The following is a 14,623-nucleotide window of genomic DNA, read 5'->3' as shown; positions in this document are numbered from 1 at the left end:
AGAACCTGTAATATTATAGTTTATTTAGTTGTTTATATTTCCTCGAACTAAGTATATATCAAGACTAAAAGTTTCAGCAGTTCGAAACAGACGACTTAGTAAAAACGCCCCGGTTAATTCATAAATAATAATAATAAAGAATCACGTTTCATTTAATAATGCCATAATAATTTAGGTAAAATTTTGTCTATGATATATCCATGTTTGTTTTATTCCTTTAATTTCCTGACACGGGACGTGATGGCCTTAGGCAAGACAGTCTTGGCTCTCATGTGAGCATCGCAATTTAGCTTTAGCCTAGATTTTGTTGTTCTAAATGTTTGTTCGGTTACGAAATTCTGTGCTATCATTCCAATGTAGTCAGTATGGAGTCCGAGGCCTTAATACATATTGTGTGTAAACTAATATTTAACAAAGGCTTTTCATTATTTTTACTGAAATTTCTCATTTCATTCAGCTGAGTGTAGTAAACTACTCGTTTTAATATGTAAATACGTAAATAAATAACTTTTAACCATACAAGTATATGTTGCGGAATTTTTATTACTAATTGAAATTAATTGTACACCAGATATCAGAGAAATCCTACGTTATTTAACTTTTTAGACTACGAATTAGAATAAAAATGGGTTTTCAATTAGAAAAAAAATAAACCAATTTATGTAGATGCGTGTACGACACAGGTTTAGGAGTTAGTCCTCTCATTATAATATTTAAAATCCTAACCACATTTTATGACTGTTGAACCAGAATAAACAAACGAATAGGGAATGAGTCCATTTATTTTTTAATAAATATTTAGTTTTGTGGTTTTTAAATAAGTTAAGTAGTCTCACTACTATATAATATATATAAGTTGTAAACTGCGGCCACGTTTTCTTTAGTATACGTTATCTATTTTAGTTTATATGTACCTATCAGATTAAAAATAAAGCTCAAAGAAAGGTCTCAGTGCTAAAATCTGAAATTTTTAGGCTTCAATGAAAGGTCGGCTCCAGCTTGCAACAGTATTATTAAAGTATTATTAGATATCATACCTACACTAAAGAAAAACCTACTATGGTTAAACGATCAAATATTTTAATCGATAGACAATTAAATCGCAAATATCCACCACAAAAACGACCCAAGCGAAACTAGTTTTTTGCAAGTTTATGTAAGGAAATGTTTTTTTTTTGTTGTTTTTTAAGCGGTATTAATTACTAATTGTATTTAGGTACTTACAGCTTTTTATTAATATGTAAACACCTCTACTTAAACGTGATTTTATCACGTAAGTTAATAGGAAAGTTGAAATAAGGGTTCAACTAGAAAATTAGGCTTTAAGGCTATAGTTTGGGCATGAACCTAATTGCTGTGTATGACTAGGGTAGGGTTGCCATCCGTCAGAATTTCTCCTGACATCTCAGAATTTTTGGTCCTTTGTCAGGATTGGCGAGTGTCGGGGTTTTTAGAAACCTTATAATCACTATCAGTTGCTCAAAGGTTGACTGGAAGAGATCCCTTACAGGGATAATTTCGCCTTTGTAAATTGTATACTTTCTCTTTAATTGTATATCTTAACCTGTCTTATGTGCAATAAAGTATTTACATACATACATATACATACTATAAGCTAGCTAAAAGTTTGAAGTTAGGCAGAGGAAAGGGAAGAAGACTACTAGCTACAGCGTATTGTGGCGAATTAAGGGGCTAACGGCCCACGCAAGGTTTAGAAATAAGGGACTGTCCAGGACATATCAGGATGTTTAGAGTGATGTCCGGACTTTTGTCAAGATATTCCATTTTTTTCATATGTTAACCATATGTATGACAGACATAGTGAAGTTTAGGTTTAGACAATATGAAGTTTAGATTTTTTTTCCTGCATTTCATTAGAAAGCGATAGGCGTGCGATATGTGGAACGTGTCACACGGGTCGGCGAACACCCCTGACGGTCACTGGTATAAATAAAATTTTCACACACTACTCTAACATTTAACTTTCACGATTAACACACACCAAATTATGTTTTTAATCGAATATATCCAAATTACTCCAATTTAAAGTAGACGACTACTATCATGTTGTAACATTTAAATGAGATTGTGATATAGTTTTCATACATAAATTCTGTCAGAGCTCAATTACCGTATGCTTGTTTGCCACCGACGTAATATTTTAAAAAACCCAGTAGGGAGCAAAGTAGGCACATTTTACGATATAGACTTATGTTGGGTAGTTATGTATATCAAACACCCGTATCTTTATTTTCATATTTTGACTTTGATTGTCCACAACTATATGACCGGTGAAATGCGCATCGACACATCGGGATTAAAAGACAAACTATTTCCTTTTAATCGTTACTTATATTGTTTGATGTCAAACACTGTTGTTATATTTTGGTTATACTGATGTCACTTAAATTAATTCTATTTTAGGTACATATTCCTATAATTATACATTACTTCGAATAACTTCATATTCACAAAATAAAATAAAATAAATCTTATAATTATCTAGTCTGTTTATATATGTTTTAAATACGTTGCTGAATTTGTCAAAATAATTAATATACGTAACGAATATAGTTAAAACGGTAAAAGTACTTATATAAATATTCTTCTGTACATAATCACATGTCCTAATTTCTTTCGAAAAAAAAATGTGCGCCTTGATTTTTTTCAGCTGTTGTAATTTTTATTATGTAATTAATCTCTATAATCACCTGTATTCATAAATATTAGCGAAACTGCAAAGTTCACGCAACTTGAAAAAATCGCAAAACTAAAATGAACTTACCTTAGTTTGTCGTAATCACTAAGCGCGTCTGGACACGGCGCGAGTGACGCGCAGGTGCGACTAGAGTGGCCTCAGCAGTGAAGGGTTGATGCTTATATACGCGCTGGTGGGGGTTGGTCCAAGCGGAGTCCGCCCAGCGTAGGCGGGCGTAGGTGTGATGCAGGCTGTGGTCCAAATAATGTGACACTTTAAAATATAAACATTTTTTTTTATTAGTATAGATTAACTGTGGAGTCCGTCCAAGCTAACTTTGAACTGACTTGAATATAACAAATAAAAAACCGGCCAAGTGTGAGTCGGACTCGTGCACCAAGGGTTCCTTACCATTACGCAAAAACGGCAAAAAAATCACGTTTGTTGTATGGGAGCCCCACTTAAATATTTATTACTAAATATTTAGTATTTGTTGTTATAGCGGCAACAGAAATATATCATCTGTGAAAAATTCAACTGTCTAGCTATCACAGTTCATGAGATACAGCCTGGTGACAGACAGACGGACAGCGGAGTTTTAGTAATAGGGTCCCGTTTTTACCGTTTGGGTATATACGGAACTCTAAAAAGGGGTGTTATTATGAACCTCAAATTTTCATAGAAATTTTATATCAATGATGACGTTGCCACACTTTATCATTGCAAATAAAATGCAGAGTTAGCTGGCTCCGACTCTACCTATACTAGACCTTAGCATTAAAAAAAAGACAAACGTACATACTTTGACTAACGTACGTCAACTAGAGTTGTGCCGTTCTCGGTAACATTCCCCATTTTGTATGGGGAAATTTCTCGCTCGGTAACATTCCCCATACAAAATGGGAAATGTTACCGGGAACGGCACAACTCTAATGTCAACATACGCATAAGTATATACTGTAAGCTGTAGATCTCGTCAGTTTTAGCACTAAATAAATTTATAGCTTCGCCATTTAAAAAGAACTGAAAAATTAATCGACAAAAAAGTAGGTACAAATAATTATCGACCCTGCTCACAAAATTTCACGAGATTGCGATCTGTAGAGGAGAACCGCAGAGCGAAACGAACGAAGACATACAAAAACATTGTTGTCCAAGTTGAAACGGACACGTTTCGCGCTCGCTTGGTCAAAGTTGGTAAAAGTGACCATCTATTAATTATCCTGCAACCGGTGGGAATAGTACGTTACCACAAACTTGCTCCTGCTATGTAAATAGTTTAGTAAAGCAGTGACAATTAGTAAAGTTTAGGTTGCATCCTAAATTTATTCACCTATTCACTATGTTCAACCACGAACGTCAGTTTTGACACTGACAGATCAGATCCATAACTAATCCAGATCTAATTCATACCCTGTTATTAAAATCAGAATACGCCTGTAAGATACCGGTATTACTAAATATTTTAGCGCTGCGCCGTAGCTAGTAGCCTTGTAGCATGGTTTTTGAAAGCAAATGGAGAGGACGTGGTATTGAATGTTAATATATACAAAAACAAATATGTTTTTATACAGACCATTAATTAATTTCATATAGGTATTTACGCACCCAGATAATATCGGCATGAGACATGAGATAGTGAGGCCATTTCAAACTATATTCATATGTACATTCAAAATAAAAATACTTAAATGACATGAGGTATATCTAGGTCTGAAATAACTAACCTTTGACACCTAAAAACTAAAACTAAAAATAAATAAAACTAATCTTAAAATAAATAACTAAAAACTATTCCCCTGCGGCATGGTGCCGTAGATGCTGGCAGCATTTCCTCGCTGTATCGCAATGCTTACTTTTGTCAAACTTAGATTTCGACATCACAATGATTAAAAGATGTCATTTTCGCCCGCGCCAATACTTGTCCGTAGAAGTATATATTATACGAGAGAAATTCACGCGTGAATGATAACCAAATAACATCTTTTAGATACCGTAAAATGGTTCTACTTTTATCGCATTTAAACTGTTGTGAGACATACTAACATTAAATAATATCGCGAGTGACTAAAACAAGTGAGTCTAAACCGTGATATTATTTAATGGTTCTACTTTGCTCCTTGGTGGGTAACTATGCTATTCAATGAAAAAAAGTACCCCAAACAATGGTTATCTTGTGCTCCTTATTCATAGCTTCGTTTTATATATAACAACATTTCATATAGTTGATTTACCGATAAAATATGTTACATAAGATGTTCTTCTTAATGTTCGATTAGTCTGAACATTTAATAATGAACAGTTTAAAAAAAAAATAGTAACAAAACTTCTGTGAGGCATGACCTGTAGTTTAAAAAATATTCAAAATTTCCTTAAAGTGGAGCAAATATTGGAGCAAAGTAGGACCATTTTACGGTATCATTTTGATGTCAGAATGTGAGTTTGAAAGCTCAGTGAGGCATCAAAGTCGGTAAACCAGGTGAAAATCGGTCTCTGCGGGCTCGTTAGGACATTGCTAGCCTAACATTTCACCTCGGGAAACACCACTCACAAGTTAACTCACAGTGTAACAAGTATGTTTGGATTCAGTAGAAATTCCGAATGTAAACAAATTCACCCTATAACGGCGTAACGCGTTTAAAATAAATATATACGGTATTTTTTTGGCAGCGTGCCAATTAAATTATCGAGAGGACTGTAGTATACTGTAGTGGACTGTGGTGTGTGTGTGTGTGTAGTGTAGTTAATTGTGTGTTGTTGTGTGTAGTTAGTTTTTCCGTCTGTCCGTCTGTCTGTCACCAGGCTGTATCTCATGAACCGTGATAACTAAACAGCTGACATTTTCTGTTGCCGCTATAACAACAAATACAAAAAAGTACAGAACCCTCAGTGGGCGAGTACGACTCGCACTTGTCCGGTTTTTTGTTTCCTCATGAAACTTTCTAAATCAAATGTAACATACTTTTTGGAGTTAGTAAACAAATTATTATAGATGAAAATAGGTTCATAATACATTACTAGGTACTATTTAATAAACAATATTAAATAACAACAATATTAACTAACAGGCAAATTCGTATAGGTCAAACAAGTTTGTCAGTAGAAAAAGGAGCGAAATTCAAATTTTCTAGGGGATGATAACCCTTATACGCGCCTACATTTTTTAAATTTGCCGCTCTTTTCTACTGGCGGAAATGGCTTGACAGAGTATAATATAATAATCACCGCTTAGTAGGAGTATTTATTGAAACATTACTTCCGGGTCACACCGCAACCGGAAACGGGGCCGGAAACGAAATTGACGGCTGCGGGAACGTTTTGCGGGAAGGGTCCACACCCTTTAACATTAAATTAGTTTATATCTCATCTACAGTTAATTGGTAAAAAGGTTTAAAGGTGAATGCCCGATATATTTTTATTGGCTTCCGGAGTAGGAAAAGATTGTCACTTTAACTTAGTTCTTTGCCATTTTCATTTCAAAGTAAATTGTACAAATTAAAGAACCATTTAAAGCCTTACTCAATATCTGGAGTGGCTTCGAACTTTAAAATGTTGAATTTGATATAACTCAGGGCACTTCGCGTACAACTATTATAACGCAGCGTACTACGTCTACGTACGCGAACAACTGTTGGTCTGTGGGAGACCAACTCAAGCGAACATTTTGATATCTAGAAATGATGTCATTTATACCTCGCGCGTCGAATACCCAATGACAGGTCCTTCAATTCTCTTTTGGTTGGACTTAATTTATAAAATAATTGAGGAAAAGTGTTTTAACCGAATTTTTAATACTTAATTGTTACTTTTCTAAATTAAGAATGTACTAAACTTCCAAATAAAGTCTACAAACATTTGATATTGACAGCTACTTTATACAAAAAACCGGCCAAGTGCGAGTCGGACTCGCCCACACAGGGTTCCGTACTTTTTAGTATTTGTTGTTATAGCGGCAAAAGAAATACATCATCTGTGAAAATTTCAACTCTAGCTATCTAGGATCATGAGATACAGCCTGGTGTCAGACAGACAGACATACAGACGAACAGACAGACAGACAGACGGACAGAGAAGTCTTAGTAATAGGGTCCCGTTTTTACCCTTTGGGTACGGTACCCTAAAAATGAACTGTCATTGGGATCATCATTCGACGGGCCAGATGTTTAAATGTCTTTTCAATCCCCAGTCGAAATATAGAAGTCGCCGGCAAAGCAGTCTTAAAATATTACTTTATTTTTGTTAAGTGGCACAGAAAAAGGAAGAGTAGACCAAGATTCCCTTTAAAGTAAGTTACTCAGTCCGTGGAACCTAAATGGTCGCGTTCTGTGTGCAGTTTCTGAGCAAATTTATGCCTCGTACGCTTCGACTGTGGAATGGGGATTTGGGGTACCGAGACAAACCTTACTGGTTTAACGGTACTTTTGTAATAAAGTTGCATATTATGTGTATTTACCTGATTAAAATAAAATAAATAAAAATAAATGAACTCCCTTCCGAGATTTTTCAAAAAAGGAGACTACCTACTGGTTTTTAAAACGCTGGCAATTGCTATTAATTGTTAAGGGGTTCACTGACTATCAGTCTGCCGGACGATATCGACCTGTCAGTTAGAACAAAAAAACTGACAAAAACTGAAATTTGACAGTTCCGAACAACTGACAGGCCCATATCGTCCGGCAGACTGATATTCAGTGGGCCCCTTTACAGCCACGGAGGGGCTTTTTTTCATCGACGCGACGTGGTAAAAAAAATATTTGAACATTATTAAATAATTGAAAATATAGTCCAAATGCGTCAGTGTGCAAGCACCATTAGCTGATTGATTAGTGAATCAGTGCCCTGATGATTATCTAGGCGTGATAGATATCATGTTGCCAAGTGTTTTCCGTCTTAGGGAAATGTCAACACAGTCTTTTGGGCACAAGAAGGATTTGAAGACGATATATTCACCCTATTTTAACGGTGTGACTTGAAATGTGTTTAGATTTCTGTACCGAACCTGTTTTTGCGCTTGTCATTGGGCTGTATTTCAAAAATAGTAATAGGTGGACGATTAAAATCTTCGGCGCTTTAGATAAAGATAAAGATAAGATAAGATAAAAATCAATTTATTCAAGTAGGATCTGTTGGATCACTTTTGCATCGTCAAAAATCTACATATTATCTTACACGAAATTAATACTAAACTAGAAATAAAGCATGCATACGCATAAAGTGCGATTACCTAATGGTAGTTACATAAAAATTATACATACCTACTTGTTGGCTGAATCAGCATTTTGCATCGTCAAAAACAAAATTATAAGCACAATAATCAAATTCTAACAATAATAGGTATATAATAAATTTACAATAATTTCCAAAACAGACAAAAAAAAGAAGTTTTAGGTAGTTACATTAAACAGTTATTTAAAGGTCTAATTTATATAAAAATAATTAATTATTAAGCTTCATGCAGTCGTTCTTGTTTTGATTCAATTTAGGCCAAGCAGTTTTATCGTTAAGATAGTCTTCGACTCTGTAGTATCCTTTTTTCATTAAGGAGGTTTTTAAATATTGTTTTAAAGCTTTCATTGACAAATTAAACACCTCTTTGGGCAATTTGTTATAGAATAATATACATTGTCCCGGAAAAGATTTATAAATTTTACGCACACGAAACTTTAAGTGATATAACCTGTCAAACAACTTTGTCAGTAGAAAGAGGCGCTAAATAAAAAAAATCTATGGGACGATAATCCTTCGCTGCTATTTTTTTTTTAATTTTCCGCTTTTTTCTACTGACGGAAATGGTTTCACAGATTATCTGAGTATCTTAGTATTGTATCTCTTGTACATAACATCAAACTTGGTTTAAATAAAATAAAATATTTATAGCTCTCGTTGCTTAAAGATTTAAGAAAATATAAACGGACTTTTTGCTTAAGAAAATAACGGAGTACTTGAGGCATCTTTCTGTATTACGTTATAACTCTGTTACAAGCGTGTTTGCGTTTAGATATCCTTAACGTAGCTCTCCGAAAACTTTATTTTAGTTCAGTAACTAAGTCTAGGTGCTTAGCCAACTAAGCTTACTGACTTAATACCTCTTAAATAATTAAATCATTCAAGATCTATCTTAAACAATATTAGTTGAAATTTTTGAATTAGTACAGTACATCAATGTATCTACTTATGTATTTCGGAAAGCGCCGAAATTTTAAAACGTAATAAATATAAGAGCCTCGGTAGAGAGTATCATTTCGTTCCATTTGGAGTTGAAACTCTAGGTCGATGGGGTCCCAGCGCGCATAAGTTGTTTGCAGAAATCGCGAAGCGTCTGGTTGACGTAACTGGTGACCGAAGAGCTGGCGGCTTTCTCGCACAACGTATCAGCATTGCGATACAGCGGGGAAATGCCGCCAGCATCCTTGGTACAATGCCTCAAAGGCCTATTTTAGATTTAAGCTAGTTATTAATTTCGTTTACGTAGTACCACTGTATATATCTTGTATGTAAATAAATTTTATTTATCGAGTACGATTATGTATGTTTGTACGGGTCAAATCTCGCAAGTAAAATTGGACCCACTTCCCGACTTCCTATGAAGCTGAAAATTTGCATACATATGCAAGTCGGGTGACACTGCAATATTATGGTACCATCGAGCCGATCTGATGATGGAGACAGGACGTGGCCATAAGTAGGAACTCTTTGATAAAACAACGAAATTTAATTGTGTTTGGGGTTTTTAGAATTGTCTTGCTTGTGGAAAGATAAGTACAGTCAGCGATAAAAGCTTGTACCAAAATTGAATTACCTTGTGAAATTTTTGCCGAAAACTTATTATCCTAGCTGACAACGAATACCATTAGGATATAGGAAACCGCACATATTAACATTATTAACGTTTAAGTTAAATAACATTTTGTATCCTATTGCACCATCGAGCTAAAAGGTTTCAACACCCACAAATTCTGTCAAGGGTCTCATCATCTAATATAACGGTACCTAAGTTGTTTAAAAGGCAAACTCTTTATGTGCGGCGTCATAGAGTAACCAGTAAGCATAGAGTGCTCACTTCATACATGAGTTTTCTTACTTAATAATATTAAGTTGTATGTAAGGTACTATAAAACGTATTACTAATATACGTATACGTAAGTTTTCGATAGCTTGGTTAAAACTTTTTATATATAGGTGTTTATCTTTATATGGAGTGAGCACTCTATGCTTATTAGGCTTACTTATTTCTCAATGAAATAAACCGAAATGGGTAACTGATGTTGAAACAAATTGTATCATGATTACCATCTACAAATGTACACAGTACTGTAATAAATCATTCTTGTTCTGGCTGCGTGCAGTAGGCGGGTTTATTTTCCTCAGAAGCACCGTGTAGTATTTTACAGCACAGGCCTCTAGCCAAGATGATAATCGATGATAGAAAACGCCAATCGAAATTTAAAATAATTGGCAATAGTCACGGCGTGACTTTTCGTAGCATCTGCCATCCCGATATATTTTTCTATTCGTTTGGCATTTGTCGATATACGATGTTTGGAATAGTGGTGCATACCTCTCTAATACAAGCCCTGATCATGCCTAAATATGTATTTACTAACATGATCCTTTCCGGCAGGGCCTGCATTAAAAAAAGTAAATTAAAAACCTATAGGTACATACCTACTATAAATATGTTAAGACGTTGCTACGGGTAAGCACGACCCCCATAGTTGTTTATCATGAGGCCCATGGGGATAAAATGGGAAAGTGCACTTCTACCCAAAAAGCACCACAGGGTTAGTCTTTCACACTTTAAAATAAATAGTGGACATTATCGAAACATCCGTAGGTTTAAAAAATGCTACCTTGGTTTTTTTTTGTTTTGACTATCTTGTAATTTATTATCCAATATTCTTTTTAAATTCATAGTTAAGAACCTTACAAATAGATGGTACCGTATTTATAACAGGCCTATATTTTTATTTAAATTTTATACGAAAATAAACTAATAGAGGCTCTCAAATTTTGGTCACTGGATAATAATTGAGACAATATGTTTATCGTATAATATATATGTATATATACTTACCTATACTTACGACGTACCTATATTTAACGACGACGACGATCTACTTTATACGACGTATATATTTAAATATAGGTATAGGTACCAAATACAAGATTAGATGCCATAATGCGTGACCTTATAAAATCACAATTAGAACCCTTTGCGACTGAAATCACATCTACGTCCCATAATGATGTTCCAATTATCGTTACGTTATCATCAGCTTTTATTCACAAATAACATTACATCGACACTATCGACAGTAAGCTAATCCCTAATATACCTTGACATGGAGATTCCTAACAAATAATTATATGCACTTGGAGGTCTAGGTTCCCTACTCAAAATGACTTGTGGAATATAGTACGATACTGTCCATGCTCAGAAAAGCCGTGGAAAATTTTCAAAAATAGACTTTGAAACAGCAAAATAAGACTCACTTTTAGTTATTATTATTATTTTATTTCCAAATATGCAAGTTTACAGTTCTAAACCAAAGCACTTACATACTAGTTAGCTAGTTAACAAATATAACTTGAATGGAAACTCGAATTAATATTAAAAAGACTTAAACGGTAACAGCCGGGCGATGTTTTTACAATTAAAGCCAATATATATGCAAAGATTAAGGCTTGGAAGATTTAAAGCCAAGTTAAGTCCACGATGGATGGGATAGCTGTTTGATTATTACGTTACGTAGGTAAAGCCATTTGCAGTAATCTTTTTAGGAAGGAACCGATAGTGAAAATTATACGAATACGAGTATACGAGTTTAAGAGGAACGCAGCTGGGTGAGTAAAAGGTACCGTTGACGAGTAGACTTAGACTAATTTATTCCACTGTAACTAAGTGTTTTATACACCATGGTATTTTAACATCACATTTCTAATCTGCGGCGATGAATTGTCTTCGTGCTCTAAACCTACCTATATACTAAGTTATCGACACGCGCTGATAATATCATTTTTATTATTCGTTTAATTTACTTTCATAATCAGTTTCGGGTTATAAAATTACTATAATATTTCTTTTGTCAAAAATATTTTGATAAAATATTAATAATACTTAATTCGATTTGCCGATTTCGTTGAAAAAATGTGACGTCACACCGGGGGGAAGGGGTTTGCCAAATGTGACCAAGTGTGACAAGGTGGGGGGAGGGGTCAAAAACCCTAGAAATTTGTGTTACGTTATTAATGGATTAACCCCTATGATCCAAAACATAGTTTGTTACTTAAGTTAGTGTTTAATTTATATTACACCTACCTTCCTTCCTTTGAACTTTCCTTCCTCATATTTCCAGTATAAAAATTTAATTTATTCTACAGTGGGCGGCAGATGCCTAAGGTGATGGGTCAAGACTAAGAATACGAACGAAGTCCCATTGTTTTCACTATCTCTAGGTACCTCCGGGAACAAAAAGTACTAACTTTATATAAACTTTGTATAGAATAAACACGTTTCTTGAAAGATATGTTATTGTTTTAGTTATTTTTATGGTACCTGTGAATGTGTAGGTAGTATTTAAAGTTTTGTTTGCTTTGTGTATTAATTACTTATCCTTTGTGTGCTGGACCCGGGAGTAGACACGGGTAATATTCGTATACGCATACAAAAGGGCATCTACAAATTTAAACCGGCTAATTCAATATTTCTATCCTACCCGTCTTCACTGCTCTATGTAACTAAATTTGAAGATCCAGAGCATACGAGGGTTGATCCGTATGCACCACCCCTGACCTCTTTGCTGTCACTTGGTTATTAAAACCTTTTTGCTGTAGGTTTATAGACATTTAGAGATTATAAAAATAAAAAAATAAACATTTTTAAATGTCGAACTATTATTGAGCTACAGCTTACTGTAATTGTTGAGTCGTGGTTTTTTTGTATGAAAATGGATTTTGTTGAGCAGAGGGCGGTAATAAAATATCTACAAAAAAAAAATTTACACCAACTTAAATCCATCAAGATATTGTGGCAACTGAAGGGGAGTGTGCAGTTCGTAGAAGTCAATAATCAAGAACGAGCAGTAACTTTACACAACGGACACGAACTTCAGCAATGAAGAATAATCCGTTAAGAGCATTTTCACGTCCGATCCAATATCGGATGTAGGATCCTACATCCGCGTAGTCAGGCCGCGCCGTCTTTAGCAGTCACGCACACTACAACAAGCATTATGCCTACACATACGCACACAAACATTATCGGTCCGACAGCTGACGGGGGCTCCGACATTTCTGAATTTATCGAAAGCGCCTTTCCGATATCGGACGCCAGTATAGGACGCCTAGGTCCGGATCCGGACCGTTCTTGCGTGAGCTGCGTGAGTCATCCTTAACGACAAACCCTTATTCATAAAACTTAGGTACAAGCCTCAATTCGTTAATTTGTGTTTTATCCTTTTCTTACAAATACATAAATCGAAATGACAGATTAAGACAAACGATTAATAGCTAATTGTGGTAAAGGCGCATTTATGAATAACGCAATAAGTAAATTATTAAAAATTATAGGTCCATCTTACATTCTGTAAATTGAAATGCATCTTTTATTAGTTTTGCAAAAGTCAATATAGCTCTGAAAACAAAGCCTGTGGCATCGACAAGAGCATCGCTTCACTTCAAATGTTATTGAAATCCATAACTCGACAATATGACTTGTGAATTGCAACAACTCACTTATCATAGAGTTATGGTACTAAACCGTCTTTATAACAAAAGGGATAGAGTACAGAACGCTATGCTCGCAATCTTAAAATGTGCCACAGATATATTGCATGTGTTTTATTTGTGTCAAATCGTAAGGGTTGGTAGTTTTAAGAGCGTTCCACGGAACTATTTCTGAGACCCCTGTCTCTACTTCAAAATGTATATAGAAGACATCATTAGCATTCGTCACTTTTCATACAACCCACCGAGCGTTTTCACATTGTTCGATTCGATATCGGATGTCGGATGACGCTGTTTTTAACAATAGACATTAAATAAATGAATAAATTTAATTATATATAAAGGCATTATGTCAAATTTAACTTCTTTGAGGTTGTGTCCAACATCCAAAATTAGAGAGAACGGTCTGGGTAGGTACCTATACCTATAAGTCTATTAATACCCTTCAAAAATTGTAGTCTGGCTACGATAAGTTTACACTGATTTAGCACTTAACGCTGCCAATAAAATGTATGACCAGGTGGCTGTATCATATAAGGTGCATAATTATAATCATAATCATTTATTCATTTCTTGAATGCGGTACAATAAAGATCACATCGGGGTAATTTTGAAAATGGCTTATCTACTAAATCAGAAATACTTGATAAAATACCAATACTGACGCTACGTCAACGTGCTTAGCTAGTTTAGTAGATAAGTATAAGTACCAGCAATTTTCAATATTATCCAGCCCAAATACCCTACTGCCCCTACTTCTCGCAAAACTTAGCGGCACTTGGCGAGGTCGAAATTTTCTAAAATCCTGCTATAAAAAAGCCGCTGAACAAAATCCTCTCATCTTTTCTGTCATTCGGCTCTATCAAATATGTACAGTAAGTTACAGAGATAACTGACCCCCCTGCAAACAAGTTTCTGTGCAGTACATGCTTCTGCCACTCTTTGCAATGGGTGCCGACCTGCCGACCTAAAAATATTCAACAAAGGTTAGATACATAACAACAATTTTTTTTTTTTCAGATAGAGACATCCCTACACCTGAAGTGCACATCTCCGGTCGCGTTATCTTGGCTTATAAACTCTGAAACCCTAAAGAATCCACCATGTTTGCTATCAAATGTACACTATATTATTAAAGGAGCTTTACTTCAAAGCCAAATCTTGTGTTATTATTTTAATACTTAAAAGGTATCTACTTAA

At 34.9% G+C, this 14,623-nt stretch overlaps 1 protein-coding gene across 2 annotated transcripts in view; it reads right to left on the bottom strand.

Annotated features, from left to right (window-relative positions):
• Positions 1–2,955, bottom strand: part of LOC134745647 (allatotropins-like) — a 67,924-nt gene extending 64,969 nt beyond the window's left edge. For both annotated transcript variants that reach the window (XM_063679769.1, XM_063679770.1), the window contains exon 1: positions 2,786–2,955. The gene's annotated coding sequence lies outside the window, so the exon portion shown is untranslated. The remainder of the gene's footprint in view (positions 1–2,785) is intronic.
• Positions 2,956–14,623: the final 11,668 nt, after the last annotated feature.

Source organism: Cydia strobilella, chromosome 11 (assembly GCF_947568885.1).
Source record: "Cydia strobilella chromosome 11, ilCydStro3.1, whole genome shotgun sequence".
In the NCBI taxonomy this organism is placed as follows: Eukaryota; Metazoa; Arthropoda; class Insecta; order Lepidoptera; family Tortricidae; genus Cydia; species Cydia strobilella.
Note: the sequence above shows the minus strand (reverse complement) of the source record. Positions and strands in the feature narration are given on the sequence as shown.